The sequence below is a fragment of the Rana temporaria genome, chromosome 11, assembly GCF_905171775.1.
Source record: "Rana temporaria chromosome 11, aRanTem1.1, whole genome shotgun sequence".
Classification (NCBI taxonomy): Eukaryota; Metazoa; Chordata; class Amphibia; order Anura; family Ranidae; genus Rana; species Rana temporaria.
In genome coordinates, this window is record NC_053499.1 from 6,565,475 (window position 1) to 6,575,914 (window position 10,440).

The window sequence follows — 10,440 nt, forward strand, 5'->3', positions numbered from 1 at the left end:
CTTCTATACTCTGTATCAGTGATGGCGATTCCTTGACACCCCATTTCCCATGATGCTCAACACTAAAGAGTGCATGAGCATTATGGGAAATGTAGCTACAAAATATCTGGGGTGCCAAGGTTCCCCATCACTGCTCTATACCAACAGAGGGCGATAGTGCAGGGACAGGATGTCTAATGTTTGGGTTTCTCTACTAAGGGGATTTATTTTCTCCCTTTGACCTAGAACAAGGTTTCTCAACCGGGGTTCTGCTGTGATCTACGCGTCAGTTACAGGCAACTGACGTTTAGATCGCATCCCCTCTGCTGACACATGCAGAGCAATGCAGGCAGGTGGCTGTGATCGTGGGAACTGTGGAGCGATGTTCCCCACCAGCCCCCTCCTCCCCTCTTGTCCTTCCCAGGTGCTTGTATGTGCCCTGATCCCATGCAAGACACACTGCCGCCTTCATCTCATATAAGGTGCTCTGCCATATGCCCCATAATGTGTCCTGATCTCATATAAGATGACTTCCTGTGTACCCTGATCCCATGCAAGGTGCCTTGCTGTGTGCCCCATATCGTGTCCTGATCCTATGTAAGGCGCCCAACCATGTGCCTCAATCCCATATAAGATAACCTCCTGTATACCCTGATCCCACGTTAGGTGCCCTGCTCCTATGTAATTTGCTTTGCCGTGTGTTCCGATACTATATAAGGTATCCTGCTGCCATGTAATATGCCTTGCTGTATGCTCCAAGTGTCCTAATCCCATGTAGGGTACCCTGCTATATGCAGTCAGACTTGGGAGGAAAGAAATGTATGATTGCTGGATGTCCTCCAGCCAGGAAAGGGAGGGGGGGGGGGCTCATTTCACTGCATGCGGTAAGCTTCTTACAGGTTTCAGTAGAAGCTGCATCCTACTGTGTGCCCATAAATGTGTCCTGATCCCATGCAAGGTTCCCCTGCTGTGAGTCTTGATCCCATTACAAGGTGGGTGTCCTGTTGTATGCTCTAATCCCATGTAATGTGCTTCGCTGTGTGCCCCATATTGTATCCTTTTTTTTTCATTCAATTTTAAGTTTATTTTCATTAAAAGTACATACATTTGTATTATATCAGCAGTATACAAATCAATAATATGCAGAAAACAGTAAAGCAAGTACATTACTCCACATATTAGACATTCCTGTCATAGTAACTGTCTATCACATCTATCCATTTCTCATGTCCTTCACCATACGGTGAGATTAAGACAGTTCATATAAGCAAAGGAGAAAAATTAGGTGTAACTAATAATTTATGATTAAATAAAATATCAATTTAATATGCTATATGATCCCTTAGGGCTATCATTACCACACAATAAATTATATATAAAAAAAAAAAAAAAAAAATCCCCATGTGTGTACTAGACCTAAGTTCACGAAACAAATAAAGGATAGGATTTCTGGAGAACAATAACCTCTCCGACACCCCCAACGGGAACTGCCTGTGTCCAAGAGATCAAGCAACCCCTTCAATCCCCCCTCCCTCCCTCTAATAGTTTTTATTAAAACCCACCGGTTTCTGTAATCATATATACTCTAAACCCTCCTCAAACCTAATATCCCCAAAAGTTTGGTGTAATCCTTTACAAACCTAAACATAGGTAAATACAAATGTATTTAATATATATATTTTTTTCTTTCCTAAACATAACACCCTGAGAATGAGAAATAGTGAGGATTCTATCCTCATAGATAAGACAACGAGAAATAATCACAGAAAAATCTAAGAAAGGAAGAGAAAAGAGAAAAAGAAAAAGATATGGCAGCCTGCCTGCCAATGAACACCATCATCTTCAAGATATAAATGTCTTCACAGCTTCACGGGGTAAAAGATATTCCCATAAATTTCATCCAAGGTTCCCATATTTCATGGAAAAGAGTAGACATATCCAACATGGAACAAACCCTCTTTTCTTGTTCCATGATCCATGTAACCTTTTGTTTCATATACCGGATGGATACAGTAGTTTTTTTCCACGCAGCTGCGATTGTGATCCTGGCACCCGTCAGAATGTATTGGATGAGTTTTCTAGTAACCTTGGAGGTCTGGGGTAACATTCCGTTAAGTAAAGCAATAGTGGGGGATTGATGTAAGTTACATCCTGTGACTCGTCTTATTATGTTAAACACCTTATTCCAGTATCCCCGTATTTTGGGACATTCCCACCATATATGTACCATAGACCCCAGTCCCTGACAACCTCTAAAGCATAGGGGTGAGGTTGACGGATACATGGAAGCCAGTTTAACAGGAACTAAATACCACCTAGTATAAATTTTTACATTAGCCTCAACAAGGGATATATTCACATATCCTTTAATGGATCTAGTATAGTTATTACACCAGTCAGATAAATCCCAAGTGTTATTAAGTTCCTTTTCCCAGGCCAACATATGAGGTAATTTGGTACAATTATTAGCAAGAGATTGATATATGATTGAAATATTTCCCTTCCTGATCAAACCCTGATCACAATTACTTTCATAAGGTGTCAATAATCCAGAGATCGAGTCACTATCCCATAGGCTTTGTGCATAATCATGTAGTTGGGAAAATCTTATTTTTTCTGAAACAGGAAGATCTAGCTTGGCTATGAAGTGTTGTTCAGGAAGTGGACCTGAGCGTGAAAAAAAACGACCTATACGATATAACCCTTTATCATGCCACCATTTGAAAGAATCTATATCAATTTTAGTAACAAAGAGTGGGTCTAGAAAAACGCTTGATAAAGGCCTGCCCTTAGAAATTAGAGAGGGATTGTTTTTAAGTGAATCCCATAAAACTAAGGTTTGAGAAAGAGTCGGAGATAATATAGAAGGCCTATTCTTGGTATGACTCCACATCAACTCCTCTATCGTTAGATTCGGGGTCGCCTGCTCTTCTATATCTAACCAGTCAGGGCGTTCATGTTTAAGAAAGGTTTCCGATAATTGTGCCAATCTCGCTGATTGATAATACCATAATAAGTTGGGTACCCCCAGACCACCCTGTTCAGGTAAGTTATAGAGAGTGCGAGATGGAAGGCGTGGACCCTTGTTGTTCCAAATAAACTTGGTAATCTTTCCTTGAAAAGATTTTAGATGACTTTTAATTATCGGTATGGGTAATGATCTAAAAAGATACAAAAGCCTAGGAAGAAGAGTCATCTTTACCGAGTTAATTCTACCAATCCAACCTATATTCTGAGTACCCCAATCTTTCAAATCTTTCTCAAGTTTTCTATACATAGGGGGATAATTGGCCAAATACAAACTTTGGATGTTGGGGGTCAAATAGATACCCAGGTATTTGATATAAGAGGTGTCCCATTTGAATCCATAATCTTTCTTTAGTAAAGAAACCGTGGATTCAGAGAGAGAAACATTGAGGGCCCTAGACTTGGCCATATTCACAGTTAGACCTGAAACCATAGAGAATTTGTCTAAAAGAGAATATATTTCTGGTATGGATGTGTCTGGATCAGTTAAAAACAATAAAAGGTCATCAGCAAATAAGGCACATTTATGCTCCATTTTGGCACATCTAACTCCCCTGATGTTTGTGTTTTCACGAATAGCTATAGCCAGGGATTCCATAACTATTGCAAACACCAGGGGAGACAGAGGACAACCCTGCCTAGTACCCCTATGAATCTCAATAGGTTCCGAAAAAATACCCTGAAAGCGTATATTAGCTTTAGGGTGAGAGTAAAGTGCAGATAAGACTCCAAGAAATTTCGTGCCAAACCCCCAACGTTTCATCACTTCGAACATGAATGGCCATGATACTGAGTCAAATGCTTTCTGAAGATCTATAGAAAGAAGCATTCCCCTTTGATTAGTATCACCAGTCCAACCCGAGTTCAAAATAGAGATCAGATCTACAGCCCTCCTAACCTGATCAGGACCTTGCCTTCCAGCGATGAAGCCTACTTGATCTTTACTAACATACTGGCCAATGAAAGAGGACATTCTATTGGCCATTATCTTAGTGAGTATCTTAAGATCGTTATTAATGAGAGATATAGGTCTATAGTTTTCCACCAGGCTATGGTCTTTTTCTGGCTTAGGGATAACCGAAATATAAGCCAAATTAAGTTGCCTGTCTATGGGAACTCCACCGGTCATGTGGTTGAAAAATCTAACCATGTAGGGTGTCAAAATGCTCGAATATGATTTATAATATGCACTTGAAAACCCATCAGGGCCCGGGGCTTTATCTAATTTTAGATTTTTAATCACTAACGATATTTCTTCAGCGGATATGGGAGACTCCATTACTTCTCTATGAATTTCAGTCAATCGAGGAAGTTTCAGATTGTCCAGAAAATCATCCATTCCCCCTGAAGAAAAATCAGCAGCGGATGCATAAAGCTTAGAAAAGAAGTCCTGAAAGGCCTCCATTATCTTCCTAGGATTCAGGGTGAAAGAACCATCACTCATTCTTATTTTAGGGAGAGTCCGTGATTGGAATCTAGGTGACAATTTATGAGCTAGCATTGGGCCTATTTTATCTTTAAATTTATAGAAATTAGCACCAGTCCATTTCAAGTCTTCCCCTGCTTTGGTTGTAAGTATCAAATTCAAGGCAGATCTAGCTGCATCAAGTGCCTGAATTGGAAAGTTAAGAGGATCAGATTTATGTTTTTTACGGAGTTCTAAATAGTTATTTTCCAGTCTCCTTATGTCCAGGTTCCTTTGTTTCTTGAGGTTAGCGGCCACTTGTATTATTTTGCCCCTGATAAATGCCTTGTGAGCAGCCCACAAAGTTTCAGGGGATACATCATCTGTATCATTATGCTCAAAATATTCTAAAAGAGATCGCTCAATATCCTTCATTAAGATAGGATCCTTCAAAATAGACCTATTAAGTGTCCAATGAGATATTTTAGGAGAAGTGTCCTCTCTCCTCAGTGACAAATGAACCATCGAGTGATCTGACCATGGAACATCAACTATATGAGACTCAATGGCAGCTGGGATGTGATGGTTAGAGATTAATATATGATCTATACGAGAATATGAATGGTGAGGGTTAGAATAGTGAGTATAATCTTTAGTTTTGGGGTTCAACTCCCTCCAGATGTCAGTCAATCTAGCCTGATGTAGAATGCGTGCTACTTGCAAACTAATTTTAGTTGGTCTGATGATTCCATTAATAGAAGGTTTGGATTTATCCAATCCTGCATCGAAAGCTAGGTTAGAGTCCCCACCCATAAGAACGATCCCCTCCATATATGGACGAAGGGTATCAAGCATCTGTGAAAAAAACTTTTTCTGACCTCTATTAGGAGCATAATAAGAAATAAATGTGTACAGTCTTCCATCAATGGTACCCTGTATCAAAAGAAACCTACCTTCCGGATCTCCAAATTCTTTAATCAGGTTAAAATTACAATACCTAGAAAACAGAATGGCCACACCCTTAGTTTTGTTTTCTGCTTTAGCAAGATAAAATAACGGAAAGTGGGCATGCAAAAAGGAGGGGTTATATCGTTTAGGAAAGTGGGTTTCTTGAAGGAAAACCACATCTACACGGAGAGACTTGTATACTTGAAAGGCTGTGCGCCTCTTAGTAGGAGAATTCAACCCCTGAGTGTTGTGAGTAACAACACTAAGGGGTTTAGATACATCATTCGATCCAGCCATAAGTCTCATCATCATCGACGGACAGGCAGGACCATATAGATATTACCAGTAGTTCCGTAAATATGAGCATTGGCAGGCAGACTGAAGAGAAGAGGAGAATATGAGGAAGAAAGAAAAAGAAATATAAAGAAGAGACAAAAAAATAAAAATAAAAAAACATAGTGCACAACAAACTATTAGATCGTGCAAGTTCAATTTCGTAACCAAGAATGAGGGAAGAGATTGATTCTCCTTCCCTCATTCAAACAAGAAATTTTAGCATAGTCCCATAAAAGGACTATATTCTTACCCATTGGGTCGACAAATTGTCGACACAAGAGATAAGTTGAGGTTTAATACCTCACCGTCGTCAGTTGTCGACAAATTAAAAGATTACATCCAAAAACAATTTTCAAGAAAAAAGGCATTTTGAATCAGAGGATGACCAGAAAAAAAAAAAAAAAAAAAAAGAGGAGAAAAATCTAAAGAAAAACTGCATTCAACCAGGTATTCAAACCCGAAATCTCTTTTTTTTTTTTTTTCTTCCCCTCTTTTTTTCTTTCCCTCTCAAAAAGCATCCGTGAAAAAATTCATCTGAATCAAAGAATAAGTGATACGTCCTGGGTAAGTCTATTCAATATTCAGGGGACTTGGTCACCTCCAATTTTCCTGTATTTGACCTTGTTCCATGGATTCTGAGTCGGACTAGTAGGAGTGTTTCTCTTGGTAGATTGAACTGGAGGTGGAGTAGTGTCCATGGCAGGTTCAAGAGAAATAATTTTCAGATCAAACAGAAGTCTTTCACCCTCTTGGAAACTATGGATCACATGGTTTCTACCATTATAATTGAATTTTAAGGCGAAGGGGAAAGCCCATTTATATTTGATGTTTTTGTTAATAAGGGCAGACAATAACGGTTTCATTGCTCTTCTTCTCTGAATGGTATATGGAGAAATGTCAGAGAATATTTGTATGGAATTACCTTGGTATTGAAGATTCTCCTGTTGTCTGGACCGTTTCATAATGTCCTCCTTGGTAGAGAAATAATGAGGCTTGACCACCACATCCCTGGGTAAGCCATCTCTTCTTAGTGGACCTAATGATCTATGAGCCCTATCAATTTCTAATTTTATATCAGGCATAGATGGAAGGAGGATTTTCATAATGTCTCGTATTGCTGAATGAACGTCCATAATGGACTCAGGTAGACCCCTAACCCTGAAGTTTTCTCTTCTTGACCTGTTTTCCAAATCATCAATTTTAGCCTGAGCGGCCTCCAGTTGTTCCTGTAGGAAGTGGATATGGTCATCATGTTGTTCAGTTTTCGAAACGTTAGTGTCCAATTTATGTTCCACCGAGTCAATCCTGTTGCCAAGACATTGGAAGTCTGCCCTAATATCTTTAGTTATTTTCTCAGCCGTAAGAGCTAGACCCCTTTCCATCATTTCAGAGATCCTGTTATAGAGATCAGCAACATTGAAAGAAACTTCTGGGGCATTTTCAGTATTAGCAGTCACTTGTATAGAGTCATGTGAGGGAGGCACCACAGAAATCCCGTGTTCCGCCATTGCAGGTATTATGCCCTCCCGTACTACAGATGAAAATAAGGCTGTAGTTGTAGATGAACCTAATGAAGGAGATGATGAGGAGGGCGGCACATGAGACGAGAACTGTTCAGTTAACTGAGGTTCCACCATAGACACCTGAGGGCCTGTAATAGGAGGGGTGTCCATATCAAGGAGACACTCTTTGATAATTGAGTTCTTATTTTTTTTTTTAACCCGTTTCCCCTTCATATATAAGAAGTGCTGTAAAGAATCCGTATCAGTATGAGTAAAGTCGTTCTATAGTTTAGAATCAACAGTTCACTCCAGTATCAGCTCCGATAGGTGTAATAGGCCTATAACTATCATCAGTCAATGGGCGTTAATTATGTGATCAGTCCAAACCCAGTATTGAGCCTTTATAGTAAGTATTGTAAAAAGACCAGCATCATAAAAACGCCTCAAATTACATATCATGCAGGTTTCATGTTAGTGTATAGGATTGCAGCTCATGTCGACTAACATCAGACGGTGCGTTGAAACACCTCAGTAAATTCCCATAGCAGGGATAATCATAGGATAATCCTCAGTTTATAGAAGAGATAAATGTTTTCCAAGATATTTCATCCAGATCTGAGGCGATAATTTGACACCACACAGGGTGTAAGGATCACTGTGTATACCTATGCCTCTGTTAATATTATTAGTATGAATCCTTGTAGAATTCCGTTGTATGTCAGTGGATCTCCTACTTATCTGGTAAAAATCAAGGTCTCTACTAGCTTTAGAACAATGTGTTTGAGTATTAGTCTCCCACAGCCACGGTGTTGTAGAGAGTATATTAATGACCTACCGGCCTATATATGGCTCAGGGTTACCTTATTCTGAAGGCTAGTCTTTTATAGGCAGATTTAGTGGGGAAAAATTTTCAATTACTGTAATATCTACCTCACTTTGAAGTGTCCTGTGTCAGTATACTTGTAGGCCACAAGATGGCAACGTCACCTCAGCAGCAGTAATACTATCTGCGTCATAGGGCCTCCTACAATGCAAATGAGTTCTTCCTCTAGTTTCCAGGTGGGGTGTGTGATCCAGATATCACCCGCAGAGTGGAGGGCAACAGGTAAGAGTATCACTGCGATCGGATCGTCAGCAATCCCTGTCCCACCCGACCGTGTCTATTTAGGCCACATTATGGCGATTGAGCACCCGTGAGGTAAAAGGCCTCGGTGTCCGTCACTATAGCAGGTAGCTCCTCCGCTAAAGAACGGGTATTCTCCCAGTGGCGCCCGCTCTATGAGTCAGGCAGCCCGGTATAACGTGGATGGGGTTTTTTTTTTTTCCTTTTCTTTTTTTTTTTTTAATACCGTTCCGCCGATCCGTCCGAAATCGAGCGCGGTGATGTCCGAAGCTTTTTAGGCCTCAAAATGGCCGCTGTGATCCTATGAGGGATCAGGCCTCTTCATGTACCAGAGAGCTGGCGAATCATCCGGACCTCCCAAAAAGGAACGATGCGGCCTATGGAGAGTCCCGGGTACCGGATTCTAAGTTTGGGGCATATATAATCCTGATTCGGTAACGGATGGCTATCGATTCGTTTAGGACAGGCAGAGCTCCCTCAGAACACGTCCAGCGCCATCGACGTCCAGGCCACCGTTCCCCATATTGTATCCTGATCCCATGTAAGGTGCCCTGCTGTGTGCCCCATAATGTGTCTTGATACCATGTAAGGTACCCCTGCTATGTGCAGTCAGACTTGAAAGGAAAGAAATGCATGATTGCTGGATGTCCTCCAGCCAGGAAAGGAATGAAGGAGGGAAGGGGGGGTCCGGTCTTATTTCACTGCAGGCTTCTTACAGGGTGCGGTAGAAGCTGTGTCTAAATGTGTGCCCATAATGGGGTAGATTCAGAGAGCAATTACGCCGGCGTATCCATAGATACGCCGCGTAATTGCTCAGTAGCGCCGGCGTATCTACTTTCTGTATTCAGAAAGCTAGATACGCCGACTTCAGCCCAAGATACGACTGGCATAAGTCTCTTACGCCGTCGTATCTTAGGGTGCATTCTGCCGCTGGCCGCTAGGTGGCGCTCCCATAGATGTCAGCATAGAGTATGCAAATTACATATTTACGTCGTTTGGGTACGTCGTTTTCGTCGTAAGGCTGCGCCTGCTATTAGGAGGCGCAGCCAATGTTAAGTATGGACGTCGTTCCCGCGTCGCGATTTGAAAATTTTACGTCGTTTGCGTAAGTCGTCCGTGAATGGTGCTGGATGCCATTTACGTTCACGTCGATACCAATGACGTCCTTGCGACGTCAATTACCGCAATGCACGTCGGGAAATTTTAGGGACGGCGCATGCGCAGTACGTTCGGTGCGGGAACGCGCCTAATTTAAATGATCCACGCCCCCTACAGGATCATTTGAATTACGCGCGCTTACGCCGGCACCATTTACGATACGCCACCGCAACTTTATAGGCAAGTGCTTTGTGAATCAAGCACTTGCCCATAAAACTTGCGGCGGCGTAAAGTAAATGTACGTTACGCCGCCGCTGTTTTGCGCGCCCCTACCTGAATCTACTCCAATGTGTCCTGATCCCACGTGAGGTGCCCTGCTGTGAGTCTTGATCCCATTACAAGGGGGGTGTCTTGTTGTATGCTCTGATCCCATGTAAGGATCTTTGCTGTGTTCCCCATATTGTATTCCGATCCCATGTAAGGTGCCCTGCTGTAGACATGTGCAATTTGCTTCGTTCAAAATTTGTTTAAACACATTTCGACAAATTCGTTAATTCAGAAACATCCGAATTAATGAAAACCCGATAAAACAAATTTTTCTGAATATTCGTAAAATTTACAAAATTCGAATATTTGAAAGTTCGTAAATTAGAAAACCCGAAAGTTCTAAAATCTGAAAAAATAACTAAATTCAGGTATTGGAAAAATTGCTTTTAAATTTGGCTGTTAGCGAAAGTAACAAATACGAATTTATCCCAAGTTACGAATTATCCGAAAGAACGAATGCCGTAGCTAAACTAATGAAACGTAGTGCATTAATAATAATAATTAATAATCATAATAATAAAACCTTTTTATTAATAATTTGTTCCGTTACATTTGTTTAGATGCGGCATTTGTTATTTTGAATAATTCGTAACTTCGGATAAAATTCGTTATGTTCACCCACAGACAAATTTGAAAGGAATTTCCAATACCTATAATTTAATAGTTTGTTATTTAGAATTTTCAGATTTTGTTTT